The 18,182-nt window shown below is 35.7% G+C and overlaps 1 protein-coding gene across 8 annotated transcripts in view; it reads left to right on the top strand.

Moving 5' to 3' along the window:
• Positions 1-18,182, top strand: part of LOC120418708 (interference hedgehog-like) — a 127,961-nt gene that overhangs the window by 32,442 nt on the left and 77,337 nt on the right. For all 8 annotated transcript variants that reach the window (XM_039581196.2, XM_039581204.2, XM_039581189.2 and 5 more), the window contains exon 2: positions 16,447-16,507. The gene's annotated coding sequence lies outside the window, so the exon portion shown is untranslated. The remainder of the gene's footprint in view (positions 1-16,446; positions 16,508-18,182) is intronic.

Below are 18,182 nucleotides of genomic sequence, written 5' to 3'. Positions count from 1 at the left end.
CGTGGCATTTGGCGATTAAGGTAGTAATTTACAAGTGAAACTGTAACAATGATCATGAAAATTACAATCCACACAGCATCACAGAATGGCATGGTGAGATGCAGGAAGTACGATTCGATTGGAGCTTCAGTAATTAACAAACAATACCCATCATATTTTGGCATTGGTACAAAATCGAAACCAGGGCGTAACACATCCATTCTATGAAATGGGAACAGATTGATGATATTGCTGCTGATAATAGAATCAAAACTTGCGTCAGGCAGATCTGGAATCCACTCCGTGCTAGCATTGATGACGCAAGAAAAGGTTTCAATCAGATTTCCAAAAACACCCCTGCTTCCAGTTAGAAAGTACGGAAAATACGCAAAATGAGGAAACATAAAAACTCTAAACGGATATCCACGGATGTCCTGCATTTTATCGCTAACCATTAAATCAATAACTTCGCGAGTATTGTGCAGTTCAAAACTTGACTTTGTGAAGTAGTTAAATCCGTATGTCACTGTTCCAGTAATTGTTTCAACTAGCAAGATCGAATTCAGGATTCCATACTGATTTACACTCTTCGCGAAAGATTGCAAATCGCGTTCGTCTGAAGTTGTAACGAAATACCAAGCCTCACGATTCCAGTAAGATCCTCGAAACAGTTGATCCAACAGACGATCCAGCGTATCAATATCGGTCACTACCAGGGAACATCTGCGATCTACTGAGTTGAACTGAACGAAATCGCCATCTTGCGTGACGATCGTGCGAGGGTTGTCCTGGGATATACGATTTTGAACTGGAAGGATCTCACTCAGTTGCGAATTGGTGCAAATACAGATGTGATTCAGTATTTCAACTGGTAGTGAATTGGACTTGCTGAAAAGTGCTAAAATTATCACCACTAAACTTTTCATGATTGGTGAACTCAACTAGGGAGGGATTGATCAAATACTAACTCTTCATTCTTTTGCAGTAAAAATCTAATATTAAGTGATATGTCGACAATCAAGCTAATGGGATTTCAATGGAAGCTTAACAACTTTGTTGACTCAATCAAGTTTTTAAAAAGGTTACTAAAAGCTTTATTATCGTCCACTCACTTTCAAACCTTTTAAAGTGAAATTAAAATTGAAAAAGTTGTGCGAACTACTAACAGGAAGTATCAATATGGTGTCTTCCCGCAAAAAAAAACTTATTTTCTTTATTTTCAAGGTGTTACAGAGAGGTATGGACTCGGGGTTAATCACTTCGAGTATATCGCATACGGCGTATCATACGCGCATAATATCGTACCAAATATCAGCGTGAATATCAGACGCGCATAATATTTACGTAGTACGCCTAGGCTGCGTACCGCTTGGACTCCAATATCTTTCATATTGGTGCAATATCAGAAGTAGTTTGCCCTTTGGGTATGGAACATTCTTTCACGGATGCACGGCTTCACGGCTTTTTGAAAAATCATGAATTTATTTTACTATTTAAAATGCACTCTCATTTTTTTATCATTTCTAACTGCAAAAAACTAATTTTCAATCGAAAACTACATACATCTTTTTTGATAAAACGTTCCGTTTTTACGTTATAGCCAATTGAGGATAAATTGAGGATAAAGAAGATTTTTTCAGCACGGGTCAACATTGTTTTGATTTGAACGGTGAATTGATATGCACAAGGACATTTGACTTCAAATCCTATTCAAAGGGTGTTTTCGGAATTTCCAGAAATGTTTTATGCAACAACTTGATTTTTCCTCGATTTTTTTAGCACTCGTCGATTTTATCCAACTCGGTGAACCTCTTCAAGTAAATAAAAAATATTCTTTTTTGGTACTTGTTGCATAAACTACAAATTTCTAACCCAAACAACTAATGGTCCAATTTTCAATGTTACAACATGAAACAATCATTGAAACATTCGTAAATTTTCCAATCTCTTTAAAAAAAAATTAGTCAAGACTAACATTTCAAAAAGGTAATATTGAATGTTTGGCCTTTTTGAAATGTTAGTCTTGACCGATTTTTTTTTAAAATATTGTTTTTGAAAAGATCGGAAAATTTCACGAATGTTTCATGATTTAACATTGAAAATCGGACCATTAGTTGCTGAGATATCGATATTAGAAAATGGTGCGTTGTTTGGGTGTGACTTAGAAAACTTCAATTTTCCTGTTTCTTTCTCTTTAAGCTTCTGTACCTCAGCAACCAGAGGTCCAATCTTCAATGTCTCTTAGAGAATTTTATACCAAATTTTCTGAACTTTAAAAATAGTAGTTTATGCAACAAGTTGCAAAAAGAGGATTTTTTCAGCACGAGTCTAACATTTATCCAACGAGGTTCACCGAGTTGGATAAATACGACGAGTGCTGAAAAAAAAACAAGTTTTGCAACGAGTTCCATACAACATTTTTAGCAATTTCGAAAAACACCCATTGAGTGAAATTTTAAGTCGAATTTTCATGTATTTTGTCAATAAATCGTTTAAATCAAAAAAATGTTGAAAAGTGTTACTTTTCGAAACAAGTGCTGAAAAGTTCAAGTTTCCAGCACCCATTTCAGTGCTGAAAAGTAGAACTTTTCAACATTTATTTTGAAAAGTGTTGCTATTCGATTCTGTTATTTTTGGTACAGAAAAGTAGGCTATTTCGTCGTTCAAGAATGACAGGAAAAGTAAGTAGTTTCACGACGGAATTGCAAAATAGTAGTTTATGCAACAAGTTGCAAAAAGAGGATTTTTTCAGCACGAGTCGTACATTTATCCAACGAGGTTCGCCGAGTTGGATAAATACGACGAGTGCTGAAAAAATCAAGTTTTGCAACGAGTTCCATACAACATTTTTTGCAATTTCGAAAAACACCCATTGAGTGAAATTTTAAGTCAAATTTTCATGTATTTTGTCAATAAATCGTTTAAATCAATTTTTTTTTTTGAAAAGTGTTACTTTTCGAAACAAGTGCTGAAAAGTTCAACTTTTCAGCACTCATTTCAGTGCTGAAAAGTAGAACTTTTCAGCATTTATTTTGAAAAGTGTTGCTATTCGATTCTGTTATTTTTGGTACAGAAAAGTAGGCTATTTCGTCGTTCAAGAATGACAGGAAAAGTAAGTAGTTTCACGACGGAATTGCAAAAAAATATTTTGGCCACTATGTTTAAAAATCGAAAAACTGCAAATATTTCGCTAAAATCAAACTTTCGGTGGCTATATCTTGAAAACGGAGCCCTGCATCAAAAATCGTTATAGAACTTTTCGATTGCAAATTTAATTTTACATAAAAATATAGGCTCATTTTTTTTTTGTATGAGATTTCGATTTTGGGTGAACCAATGACACAAAATAGCTTTTTTGGTCATGAAAGGCCCCCACAAAGTTTGAGCCAAATTAAAAAAATACAAAAATAAAAATGGTCGGAATCGGCCGATTTCGTAGAGAACTGCTCTTTATTCAAGTTCAAACGCCTTTTTCTCAGAACGTCGAAATGGCGGGTGCGACAAGATAGCACGACAGCGTCGAAGAGCAAGAAAAAAAAACTTACACAAATTGCAAAGGAAAGAGGATAGAAGTAGAGAAAGTTCATATCTAGACCACAGGTATTTTTATCCTTTGTAGATGTGCTTGATAATCAGTTCCCCAAGGGCCAGGAATTGTGTCATCTTGTTCCGGCAGCTCCGAAACCGCGTCATCATTGTTGTTTGATTTCAAGTGTTAAAAAATGAAATCTGTGTTAAATTTTCTATATTTAAAATAAACATATATTCAAATTTCAAAATTGAGCACATTTCAAACAGGCTTAAAACATAAACTTTGGTCCTTTTCAAATTGAATGCCTTATTTGGAAATTGTGAGAATATATTTCTTCGAATGATTGGAATATTTTTTTTTTTTTTTTTCATAAAATTATTTTTATTAGGTCCTTTTCGGTACTGGGACCTGGTTAGGACCGAGTCGGCTTTTGTAATGATTGGAATATTTCATAGGGATTTAATTCTTTAACATTAAAAATAAAGCCAATAGTGGCCAAGCAATCGTAACTTGTAAAAAATAAACTAATCGGAAAACACTTGAAAATTTCAATTTTCTCATTTCATTCTTTAGAATACTCTATCCAGCAATTATTTGTCCGATTTCCAAAGTACGAAAAATAAAATTGCTGGGATTTTTTCCAGCTTCGTGAAAAAATATTTTCAGAAATGGAAATACTTAAACATTAATCTAATCAAACAAGCCCAGCTAGTTCATAGAAAGCATTCTGGAAGAACATATGGTTAGATTACGCCCCATGTCCTTTTTTGCCAATACTAATGTTTGTAGTATATTCGATCACCCCCGAGCAGTATCACATTCATTAAAGCGGCCAGGCCTACGGCATTGCATTAGTCGCAGAGAGGATTCTGTGAACGGATCACATAACCTACATGGAAGGAAGGATGCGTGGACATACCGTACCAAACGCAACGGATCAGTTTTATAGTGATGTGTGTTTTGTGTGCGCAGTTTTTGTAAGCAGAAATGGACACACTATTTTTAAAAAAATCAAGAATATATTTTTTTATCTAAAATTAATTCTAAAATTGCTACAATTTTGGAAAGGCGTGGTTTATTAAAAAAATGTACAGAGACGATTTTCAAAATAATAAAAAATATGGTGCATTTTCAACTTCCTCCGTGAATTTTTTTAATCATATTTCTCTGTGCCTGAAAGTTACCTTTCATTTATATGTCCACTAAAACATATAAAAAAATACGGTATTTGGGAATTTACCTTTTGTAAAAAAAGTTTAAAAAAATTGGGTTATTATTTAGAGGTATTTAGATTAATTTAAGGACTATGCTGAAGACATCAAGTTGATTCAAATATCCTTTCCCGGGAGTAAACTTGTCTATGAACAGGTAGGCTTCATTTAATTATCGAATGTAATCGTAAGAATGTTTGAACAAAATAACCAAGCGTTCAATGCCCTCAACATCAACCTATTAGGTATGCGGTGGCCCTTCTAAATGTGGGAACCACTCTAAAACCTCACGATTCAACCTCGTTAATTACCATTTCGTGGCACGTACCCGCACGTGTACACCGGTACTGATCATCACGTAACGCCCGTAACAACCGGCATACCCAATCGGAGTTACAGTACAGTAGAATTATTAATTTGAAGTTTTGAAATATTGAAACTGGGATTTTGGATTCATCATTTTAGTCAAACCATCGAGGTCCTACTGTAGCGTGAGTCACCTAACTCTAGCCCGCGTCAGGTTTCCACGGCCTTTGTTATGTCTCGCGCTTCTCGCGTACTCGGGTCTTCGTCTATCTTGGGCAACCGAGAACCCCCTCCCGTTTGAACGACAAAACCATAAGATCGCCAAGAATCCGAACCGAAAGAAGATTTCGAGCATTCTAGCGCGATGACCACAACAACCTCAGCGCGGCATACAAAGAAGCGAAAGCTATAAAATTTTAATTTATGCGAAAAGGATATTGCCGCGGTTCCGAGGAACGTGTGCGCGACTTAAGCTGCATGTCGGACTTGGTTTTATTTCGGTGCACGGTGGATGTGACTTTTTCTCGGAACGGAATTTGATAATCGGGATTATTGCTCGTGGCGACGCTTCAAGTGGTTGTGGCCGTTACGCGAGCGTTACGCAGAGGCGTTTCATGCGATCTCATCGGGTGACGTTATCCAAGGTCAGCGCATCCATCACCTCCCGGGGACACCCGAAAACCTGAAAAAAACGCGTTCGTTCGCGACACGTTTTGCTCGGTGTTCAGCGATTTATGGACTGCACTCTGGGCCGCAGAAAAAAAAGAAGGCGATCATGTTGCGGGGCTCGAAAAACGAGACAAACGTCTCATTTTTCGAGCCATAAAGCTGACTCGGAACAATGGCACATTTAAATTCTCTGGAGTCCTGGACCTTCGAAAGAGGAACAAAAACGGCCCTCTGCAACATGACTGATTATTATGACTTTTTGCCAGAGTTTTTTTGAAACACGTTTCTCCACGTTATCCAACCACCTTATCGCTAGGCCAAGATCTACAAGACCTCCGGTTCACCTGTGTATTGTAGCGAGCTTGGGACAGCTGAAACGATGATTAATCGATCCAGTCCGAAAAGGCTTTCGGTGTAACAACGCTCTCGAGAGCGTTACACTCTCGCACGGTGTGTCATTAATCCTTGCAAAAATGTCGCTCCCCCCTCTTGCGAAATCGAAAGACAGTCCCATTTAATGGCTTTCGTTCAGCCGGACTGCATCTCGAAAATTGCTTAAATTTTTATCCCCAAAACGAGTTTTTGCAGTGGCAGCAGCGGGCGCAGATTTGGCGACCTACAGCGCGCTCGCGCGAAAGACAGAGACGGCAGATTAATCGGACCGCATTCCTGGCGGTGGATCGCCAGGGTTGGTGAACTTTTACGGACGAGGTCTAAATCCTTTCAGCTGTCACTTTTGAAACCCTCCCGGTTGAAGTAGTTAACACAACATCGTGCAGTCATTTCTTACTGAGTTAATGGTGACCGTAACGCATGTAACGCTTCAGTGACGCCAAGTTACGACTCCACATTCGTCGCTACCTGCGGATCCTAAAATATGTGCACCACTTCACGGGATGATAATGAGCAGTGACCCCGACGATGTCTATCCTCATTCTTCGCCATGTCGGTGAGTGTGATGTGCGCGCACCCCGCCACTTAATTGTGTTTATTTAGCTTTATACCCACACCAAACAAATACGTCGTCGTCGTCGCAGGGAATGGGTTGGGTCTCAGCTGGCGTGGGAAAAAAAGAGTGGTGCTGCTCTTGATGCTGACTCTATTTGACGTATGTAAATTTATGCGAACATAAAAGTAGTAATTTTTCAGGCAAAACGAGCAGTTTGTGGAGCAAGCGCCCTCAGGAGTTATCCCAACGCAAACTGGTTCGAGCACAATCGCAAAACGATTGTTTTGCGTGCGCGAATGAGTCATTTCGATTGTTTTGCGTGCGCGAATGAGTCATTTCGAGTCGAACATTTCATTTAGGTAGCTTGAAAACATGTAAACAAACTCGTTGCTTTTAAAAAAGGGAGCGTTCGCGAATAATTTCCTTCTGACTTGGCGACTTGTTTGGCGATCCGATCCCCTATTTCGAGAGTCACTTGACGCGTCGTGCCAAATTCGGCCCGATGACAACAGTCGAAAATCTGACCACCACCTCGCATCAGACTCAGACTCAAGAAGTAGCTCTCGAAAACGTGTTGAAACACGAACCGGATCTGCTTAAGCCCGCGTCTCGAATGACTCGTCTCATTTGGGCAAATTAGAGGAATCTTGTTGATGGATTTTGCTTTTTGTTAGGCGTTTGGATCGGCAAGAAGTTTCGTTGCTGTCGAAGGTGACTTTAAGTCAGGGTGGCCACTAAAGTCGGGAAATCGGGAATGTCGGGAAAAAGTCTGGAATTCGCCAAAATCCGTGAAAAATCGAGAAGTAGTGATTTTTTGTCAAAAAGTCTGGAATTCCATCCGTCCCGGGATTCGAACTGTCGACCTTTGGATTGTGAATCCAACGGCCTACCAGCGACTTTACCGAGACAGGGACCCAGAAACACGACTCCTAACGGACTGAGCTAACGACCTAACCTCTAGGTAAGACTGGGGCCAACATTTACTTCCCCGTCCGACGGAAGGCTTGATCAGACAAATCTCGTCTGGAAAAATGCCACCGGGACCTTCTGAGATCAAACACAGGCCGACTGGATGAGAGGCACCCACGCTTACCCCTACACTACGTGTCCCGGCGTATTGAATAAGTTTGTAATATTTTGAACACTTTTCAAATTAATTTCACTCAGTTCTTATTCAGCAACTTATTTTAAATTTAAGGTTTCCTTCACTATTTTTACCTATTTGAGTGGGAAAAGGCTATTTGCATATTTGCAGACATTAACCTCTTCTCACCCAGAGCTTAATCTAGATTTTTAACGATTTACGTTATTATTAGACATATATTGACCAAAATAGAAGAAATTTTAATGGCTTGAAGTTAAAAATTAGTAGTGCTCTGGGATTACCGTGGCCGTTAGAAAGTTAAAAATCTAATAAATGTAAATGCAAATAAAGGTATGCTTGTTTTATTTTTCACATTGCTTGAATATTATAAAATCTTGAGTTTTTCAATAGTTTTTTTTTTTGCGGCAAATATTTTTAAATGTTGAACTAAATTTATTAAGTCATTTCAAATAATTCGTCCTAATATTTGATTCCCTTTAACTTTTTTGTAAATATGGGTAAATATGGGTAAATTAAGCTTGATTGTCAGGAGTCGGCAAACTGAAATATCGAACTAAATCCAAAAGTTTTTCGTTCTTAATGATAAAATGAAAAACTTTTTTACGTGTTAAAAAAATGATAAAATAAAGTTTAATGCAAAAAAAATTAAAATCATGAAATTTTGGTTCAAACTATTACAAATATGTTTGAAGAATTTGTCTCTTCAATCATTTCGCATAAAATTAGGATTAAAGCATGGGTCTTATTAAACCGGATTTCTCCTTGAAAAAAATAATATTTCAAATTTAAAAATTAACAAAATTTAAATGAGAACTTGGTAAAAACAATTAAACAAATTCCTAGATATTTTGAAATTCTTCGATAAATGTTATCATTTTGGAAGCGTTCTTGGATAAAAACAAAATAAAATAAAGAATAAAATTTTAAATTCAGTTATGTTTAACTTTTTTGCAATCCCCTTTTGCATTTCCAGTTAAAACGAAGTATCAAAAACTTCATGTTTGGCTATTATTTGAGGTTCTGGAAAAGTCGGGAAAAAGTATGGAATTTGAAAATGGCTTTTGAGTGGTCACCCTGTGACTTTTCTTGAGCTGAGTTTTAAAAATTTGACTAGTTAACTTCTCTCATCCACGAATGCAAGGGAATATAAATTTCGGTAAAGATTATTTCGTAAATCTCACTTTTAGTTCCGCTCAATTTGATTGTTTTCGTTTTGTTTACAAACATTGTTGTTCTACGATAAGTGACAGGTAGTTTTGCAGCGTAGCAAGTCCCAAATAGGTTATTTAAATGTTTTTTGCTAATTATAAAATCAATTCCCTGTATTTCATTTTTATTTTTTTAAATGACGGAGAACTGATAAGCAATCCAAGCAAAACAATATAAAAGAGCTAATGTGAATTTGAAATCAAGCAGTCTATCCTGCTCATTATTAACGTGAGCAAGATAAACTGTGTTTTTCAAATCCACATCGCCCCATTAAAATAGTTTAGCTTGAATCCGCTTCGCTTGGAGATGCCGATTTTACCGGATTGCAGACTGGATTTCGTCATGTAACGGAATTAAAAATTGGGAATAAAACCAACTTCACCAGAACTGATCCTCAAAGCTATGACAGCCGTCCATTGCCGATAGCTCCCGTCTCCACCGCACACCAAAGACAAGGAAAGAAATTTTGGAAGACGGTAAGGGTTGAAGCTCCACTTTTTGAAAGAGGATAAGGGAAAATCTCCACGGAATCGCTTGAAGTTGAATGGTTTTTAGGAATTCGAGTCCGGTGGTGCAGTTTTAAACGTGGTTTCCCCTCATCCCGGTTGGCCTGGGTTCGATCCTAGTCGGACCCGTTGGCATTTTTCGAGACGAGATCAATCTGATCACAATGAGGAAGTAAACGTTGAACGTGGTAACTTGCAACTTGTTGCATAAACTACTCGGTTTCAAATTTAAAGTCAAATTTAAAGAGAAATTGCATTAGCCACATTCCTGAAACCTTGGTCACGGTCAATTTTTTTGAGACAAATCTCAAGAAAATAAGAACAACAGTACAAACGTTCTTCGGAGCTCATTAAACCTTTACCGATGTGTGTATATCTTGGCCACAAACACATTCCACCTCGTACCGAAACGAACAGAGAGAGAGCAAAAAGCTCATTTCAAAAGAAGATGCCAGTCGTCGTCGGCGAAGAAAGAACTAAGGGGGAAAACGACCTGAAAGAATGCTCATAAAAAGGTGCATCGATAAGTATAACCACGCGGCGGCGGCGGCTACGACCAGAAACCAGCTCAAAATACATACACAGACAAACATGCAAACACACAATGGGATCTCCACTTACACTGCCTTCCTGTATTTTTTTGTTGTTGTTGCTGCTTTGCTTTCGAACCCCAAAGATCCACCATGGGATTGGGGTCAGTGATGGGAAATGGTTCTCTAGTTATTTAAATAATCAAATATCGATAGGCCGGCTACGAAATTATGGAAAAGTGTAATCTGTGTCAGACTTGAATACAGTCGTTACATCTTATCCAAGTCTAGAGCAAAAAATAGAGCGGCCAGCCCTACTGCGTTGTGTTTACCGTAGATAGGATTCTGAGTACGGAACACATTTCACTACAGGGGAGGATGGATGCGATAACCTAACCTCAAAAATTGTAGTCGTCAAATAAGTGACGCTCTGCACAACCCTGAACCCCTTTTGCCCGGTTGTGGTACCGATCCATGTGGACGCCGACGACGACCCCACCACCAGGTCCAGCATGTTCAGCGGAGGTAGGTTCACCGCAGCGGCACATATCGGAAGATTATTATCTTGATTTTCATTGCCCAGCCATGAAAAATCTGTACGCCTGATTCGGTTTTTTTTCTTCGCTCCACCCAAGAAACCTTGCAGATACGGGGCTTGTACTGGCAATTGCGGTTTGTACCACTCCACCACCATCACCACGTGTGACAGGCACCCCAAGATTCCCAGCTTTTGCACTAATTCATCCGTTCGACAGAGGAGAGAGGTCGAACAAGGGTAGTGCACGGTAATGTGTAGCAAGAAAACTATAAAACACGTACTGAAAACGGGCAGTAAAGTGATCGGGAAAGGTATGCAGTTGAAATCGAGTTCCAGGTGACGCCTGGGCGTCACCAAGCGTTACACGTAAACTTTTTGAAGTTTGTCCTTACAAATCATAATAAAAGGTTCGAAATACCAATTTCAAGCCATTAAACTTAACACCTGTTCTTTACCGCCAATTCATAAAATTCCACCCGATAAATACCTAATTTATGTGTGTCAAACTTTGTCACAACATTCCGCACGAAAACCACGCCAACGAGGATCGGTGGTTTCCCACCGGATTAGCCCGACCTCGGCGTATATATCTTCCCCACGCATCATAATAAAGAACCGCCGCACCACCCAAACAACAACAACAACGCTCTATGATGACATAACCTCAAAAACAACCTGTCAAACCTTGCGACCATTTCGCGCGTGTCTCGTGGAATGTCGCGAGCGTAGGAACCGACTCTCTTAAATTGGGCAATTGCTTGTCATCGTCGTGTGGTGACACTTCTTCGTTTGACAGTTGGAGGAAGAAACGCGTGGTGAGGTTTGAGGTTAGGGAAAACCAAACAAACTTCCTCTCTTGTGTATTTGGTCCACGTCGGGTCCGTATTTAGCGGCTCTAATGGCGCGTGTCTATAAATATTGAACATTTCCGGTACCGTGCGTGTTTTCTACACACACTAAAAATAAGAAGATTCGTCGTGGTCGCGCCCTGGCCGCAAGAATGGGTTGAAAATAGGGGAGGGGGACACGGCGAAAGATGGCGCCACTGCTGATTACTTCGTTGAGGCGATTGTTTTTATTCCGAAATGTCGTCGCGACTGCAGCACAGTAAGGTTTCGATGGTTTGACAAAAAGGCTTCAAAATGCAAGATGGTGACTTCTGAGAGTGAAATGCTCTCGATTTCGTTTGAGAGGAATATGCTCTTGAACTACTGTTCAATGTTATCTCGAGTCATGGTCAACGATATTGTAATGGCACGGAATTATCGACACTCCTGAAAGATAAACTCTTAAAAAACTCAAATTAGCAAGGTTCAGCTGTACAACGACTGTTTTGGGATTGCGATCACGTCTGTGCAGCACACCACACTCCGAAGAGTTTGGCAACGCACACGTGCGTCACGCGAGCCATGTCGTAGACAAATCCGGATGGCGCGTGCGTGAACCGCGCACAAGTGGCCAATAAAAACACGGCGGTTTATGGGGACACCAGCTGGAAGGAAGTGCGTGCCGCGAAAAACTACTTGGAACAGGTGCAATTGATTCTGGAATAAATTATTTTTGGGGAATTTGCATTTTGGTGCAAAATTATGAAATTCTGGAGTGTTTTTTTTAAAGGTCCAATAAACCAAATTTTCTGTTTTTGCTTTTTGGGTGTTTTTTAATACCCCTGGTTCAACGCGTTTCAAAAACACCCAAAAAGCAAAAACTGAAAATTTGGATTATTGGACCTTTTAAAAAAAACTGAATTGTTTAAAAACTACACAACATCTTTAATTTTTTTAATTAGTTTTACATAAATTTAAATGATTGGTAATGTCTCATTTTTTTCAATTTTAATTTTTGTAGTAAGTAAAAAGGGTCGTTCTAATGTTTCGTAATACACTTAGGCCATTGCTAATTTTATTTCAAGTATTTTTATTTTTTGCCCTCTGATTTTTTTGGAAAAAATCGAAGAGAGGGACAAAACCCTTCGAAATTACTCCAAAAAATCGGAGTGCAAAAAATATTAACTAAAATTAAAATTTTAATAGAAAACCGCTTGCAAATTCGATCGTAAACTATTCAGAAAACTTTGTATAGAGCAATCCTCTACAAAATCGGTCTTTTTTTTTCAATTTTAATTTTTGTATTTTTTAAACCGACTGAAACTTTTATGATGCCTTCGGTATGCCCAAAGAAGCCATTTTGCATCATTAGTTTGTCCAAATAATTTTCCATACAAATTTGGCAGCTGTCCTTACAAAAATGATGTATGAAAATTCAAAAATCTGTAACTTTTGATGGAATTTTTTGATCGATTTAGTGTCTTCGGCAAAGTTGTAGGTATGGATACGGACTACACTGGAAAAAAATGATACACGGTAAAAAAAATTTGGTGATTTTTTTATTTAACGTTTTAACACTAATTCTTGATTTTCAAAAAAACACTATTTTTAATTTTTTTTATTTTTTGATATGTTTTAGAGGACATAAAATGCCAACTTTTCAGAAATTTCCAGGTTGTGCAAAAAATCATTGAGCGAGTTATGAATTTTTGAATCAATACTGATTTTTTCAAAAAATCGAAATTTTGGTCGTAAAAATTTTTCAACTTCATTTTTCGATGTAAAATCGAATTTGCAATCAAAAAGTACTTTAGTCAAATTTTGATAAAGTGCACCGTTTTCAAGTTATAGCCATATTAAAGTGACTTTTTTGAAAATAGTCGCAGTTTTTCATTTTTTAAAATTAGTGCACATGTTTGCCCACTTTTGAAAAAAATATTTTTGAAAAGATGAGAAAATTCTCTACATTTTTCTTCTTCCGACTTTGTTGATACGACCTTTAGTTGCTGAGATATTGCAATGCAAAGGTTTAAAAACAGGAAAATTGATGTTTTCTAAGTCTCACCCAAACAGCCCACCATTTTTCAATGTCGATATCTCAGCAACTAATGTTCCGATTTTCAATGTTAAAATATGAAATATTTGTGAAATTTTCCGATCTTTTCGAAAACAATATTTTCAAAATTTTCAAATCAAGACTAACATTTCAAAAGGACCAAACATTCAATATTACGCCCTTTTAAAATGTTAGTCTTGATTTGAAAATTTTGAAAATATTGTTTTCGAAAAGATCGGAAAATTTCACAAATATTTCATATTTTAACATTGAAAATCGGAACATTAGTTGCTGAGATATCAACATTGAAAAATGGTGGGCTGTTTGGGTGAGACTTAGAAAACATCAATTTTCCTGTTTTTAAACCTTTGCATTGCAATATCTCAGCAACTAAAGTTCGTATCAGCAAAGTCGGAAGAAGAAAAATGTAGAGAATTTTCTCATCTTTTCAAAAATATTTTTTTCAAAAGTGGGCAAACATGTGCACTTATTTAAAAAAATGAAAAACTGCGACTATTTTCAAAAAAGTCACCTAAATATGGATTAAACTTGAAAACGGTGCACTTTATCAAAATTTCACTAAAGTACTTTTTGATTGCAAATTTGATTTTACATCGAAAAAGTAAGTTGCAAAATTTTTGCGACCAACATTTCGATTTTTGAAAAAATCAGTATTGATTCAAAAATTCATAACTCGCTCAATGATTTTTTGCACAACCTGGAAATTTCTGAAAAGTTGGCATTTTATGTCCTCTAAAACATATCAAAAAATAAAAAAAATTAAAAATAGTGTTTTTTTGCAAATCAAGTTTTAGTGTTAAAAAGTTAAATAAAAAAATCATCAGTCCGTATCCATACCTACAACTTTGCCCAAGACACCAAATCGATCAAAAAATTCCTTCAAAAGTTACAGATTTTTGAATTTTCATACAACATTTTTGTATGGACAGCTGCCAAATTTGTATGGAAAATAATATGGACAAACTAATGATGCAAAATGGCTTCTTTGGGCATACCGAAGGCACCAAAAAAGTTTCAGTCGGATTAAAAAATACAAAAAAAATCGAATGACCGAAATCCTAGAGAACTGCTCATAGCGCTTTTTTCATCCATGGGTACTGAAATGATTGATTTTCATAAATTCATTAACATTTAGCAATTTTCGATAGTTTATAACTGTAATTTTGTATAAAACATTCTGTGATATTTTTTGTTTAAAAAGTTTGTAAATCAGGCTTAATTGTTTTTAATAAAATTTCTGATCGATTTGGTGTCTTCGATAAAACGAATGATAAGATGATTTCGGGAAAAAAATCTTTATACTGTCATAAAATTTTGTTAATATCAGTTTTAAATAAATAAAAAATCGATTTTTTTTTTGTTCAGTCATTTATTGAACAATCAGCAAGGACAGCATAGCAAGCAGTGTTGTCAGTTTGTTGGAAAAAAAACATTAAACCAAAGTTGGAAAAGATTTTTAACCTCATTTTGAAGTTGTTTTTTTTTTATTTGATAGGACTTGACATTAATTGCTGCTGCTGTCTGTAAAAAAACAGATTTATGAAAAAAAGGAAAACAAAAAGTCGAAAAAACTTTTTTTTAAATTTTCTTAAAACAACATTGATATCTAGATAATGTTTAATCTTATTTTAAAACTAAGTCCATTGCATAATTTATTTCAAATTTTTGTCCCATAAAAATCAGGAGGGCAAAAAAAATATTGGTGAAAATTTAAATTTTCATTAAAAAAACTTGAACAATGGATTGTAAAGTATTTAAATTAATTTTTGTAATCTAGCATTTTTTTTTTATCAAATATAACACTTTTAGACTTTTTGAAAAAGATAATTTTGGGATCTCTGATCACATAACTTTTAATGTTCGTAAAAAAATCCATTTACCATTGAAATTTTTGAAATTTGTGGAGGGGGGCAGCATAGTAAGCAGTGTTGAAGATAAAGATTTTTAACCTGGAGTTGGAAGTTGTTTTTTTTTTTAATTTGATAGCACTTGGCATATTGTTGCTGCTGTCGGTAAAAAACAGATTTATAAAAAAAGTCGAAAAAGCTTTTTTTTTATTTTATTTGAGCAACTTTGATATCGAACAGCGTTTGCAATAAGATTTTACGTTTAAATTATTAGCATCCGGGTTTTTTTTTAAATTTAAAAGGTCTAGATAATGTTTGATCTTATTTTTAAAACTAAGTTCATTGCATTTTTTTATTTTAAGTTTTTGTCTCCAAAAAATCAGGGGGCAAAAAAAATTACTGAAAATTAAAATGTTTATGGAAAAACATGAACAATGTATTGTAAAATATTTAAATTAAATCGTGTAACGTTTATATTGCATTTTTAATCAAATATAACACTTTTAGACTTTTTGAAACAAAATAGAATTTTGGGACTTCTGATCACAAAAAACTTAATGTTCATTAAAAAAATCCATTTATCATTAACATTTTTAAAAATTTTGGTAGAAGCATAACTAAAAAGTAAAAATAAAACATTTTGCAAATCCGTTTTGAAAATAATTATTTTTCCTTTATTTGCATAATAATTTCATGGCCTACCTCTAATCACCAAAAACAACAGAGCTGTGTTCTATAGCACTCATTGGAGTGCTTAGAAGTTTAACTTTACAGCACTTGTAACGAAAAGTATTACTTTTTGGCACTGATTTGTTTTTTGAGTTAAACAAACACACAGATGCCAAAATTTTATTTAATAGGGTTTTCCAGAATTGAAAAAAATGTTTTTAAGAAACTCGTTACAAAGATCATTTTTTTCAGCACTCTTCTTATTTTTCCAACTTAGCAGAGTCTTATTGGACGAATGCATAACTGAAAAGCGTAATTTTGCAACTTGTTGCATAAATTACTGGTTTTATTGATGACAACAATTTGAGCTATATGGCATTAAATATTAGAAGGTTTATGACATAAAAATCTATATTTTGACCAAAAGACTCATGAAGCAATCATACATATTGTTTATACTAATCAACTTCCTTGTCTTTTTTCCATTTCCAGATCCCGCCAGCCAACAAACAAAAATGTTAGTCACCGCTCCGCGCTGTCACACGTTGGAAAGGTGAGATGTCTCATACATGCCAAACGCTGCTCGCCGTGTGTTGTGTGCCCTCCATTATTTAAAAACTCGCAAAACACCAGCCAAGTTTCGCCGCTTGTTACCGTGCAAAATTGATATCCTTAATGGAAACCCGTCGTTAGGCCCCACGTTTTGTCACAATAATTGCACGTCGTCGTTGAGACAGGCGAAATTCGCAATTGAGCAATTCTCTGAGTTTTCGGTCAATCGATTTTTTTTGTATTTTTTAATCCGGCTGAAACTTTTTTGGTGCCTTCGGTATGCCCAAAGAAGCCAATTTGCATCATTAGTTTGTCCATATCATTTTCCATACAAATTTGGCAGCTGTCCATACAAAAATGATATGTGAAAATTCAAAAATCTGTAACTTTTGAAGGAATTTTTTGATCGAGTTGGTGTTTTCGACAAAGTTGTAGGTATGGATATGGACTACACTGAAAAAAAATGCTACACGGTAAAAAAAATTTTGGTGATTTTTTATATAACTTTTTGTCACTAAAACTTGATTTGCAAAAAAACACTATTTTTAATTTTTTTTATTTTTTGATATGTTTTAGAGGACATAAAATGCCAACTTTTCAGAAATTTCCAGAATGGGCAAAAAATCTTTGACCGAGTTATGATTTTTTGAATCAATACTGATTTTTTCAAAAAATCGAAATATCGGTCGCAAAAATTTTTCAACTTCATTTTTCGATGTAAAATTGAATTTGCAATCAAAAAGTACTTTAGTGAATTTTTGATAAAGTGCACCGTTTTCAAGTTATAGCCATTTTTAGGTAACTTTTTTGAAAATAGTCGCAGTTTTTCATTTTTTTAAATTAGTGCCCATGTTTGCCCACCTTTGAAAAAAATATTTTTGAAAAGCTGAGAAAATTCTCTATGTTTTGCTTTATTGAACTTTGTTGATGCGACCCATAGTTGCTGAGATATTGCTATGCAAAGGCTAAAAAACAGGAAAATTAATGTTTTCTAAGTCTCACCCAAACAACCCAACATTTTCTAATGTCGATATCTCAGCAACTATAGGTCTGATTTACAATGTTAAAACATAAAACATTCGTGAAATTTTCCGATCTTTTCGAAAAAAATATTTTCAAAATTTTCAAATCAAGACTAACATTTTAAACGGGCCAAACATTCAATATTACGCCCATTTGAAATGTTAGTCTTGATTTTAAATTTTTGAAAATATTTTTTTCGAAAAGATCGGAAAATTTCACGAACGTTTCATGTTTTAACATTGTAAATCGGACCTATAGTTGCTGAGATATCGACATTAGAAAATGTTGGGTTGTTTGGGTGAGACTTAGAAAATATCAATTTTCCTGTTTTTTAGCCTTTGCATAGCAATATCTCAGCAACCATGGGTCGCATCGACAAAGTTCAATAAAGCAAAATATAGAGAATTTTCTCAGCTTTTCAAAAATATTTTTTTCATAGGTGGGCAAACATGGGCACTAATTTAAAAAAATGAAAAACTGCGACTATTTTCAAAAAAGTTACCTAAAAATGGCTATAACTTGAAAACGGTGCACTTTATCAAAAATTCACTAAAGTACTTTTTGATTGCAAATTCAATTTTACATCGAAAAATGAAGTTGAAAAATTTTTGCGACCGATATTTCGATTTTTTGAAAAAATCAGTATTGATTCA

This window comes from Culex pipiens, chromosome 3 (genome assembly GCF_016801865.2).
Source record: "Culex pipiens pallens isolate TS chromosome 3, TS_CPP_V2, whole genome shotgun sequence".
Lineage (NCBI taxonomy): Eukaryota > Metazoa > Arthropoda > Insecta > Diptera > Culicidae > Culex > Culex pipiens.
Note: the sequence above shows the minus strand (reverse complement) of the source record. Positions and strands in the feature narration are given on the sequence as shown.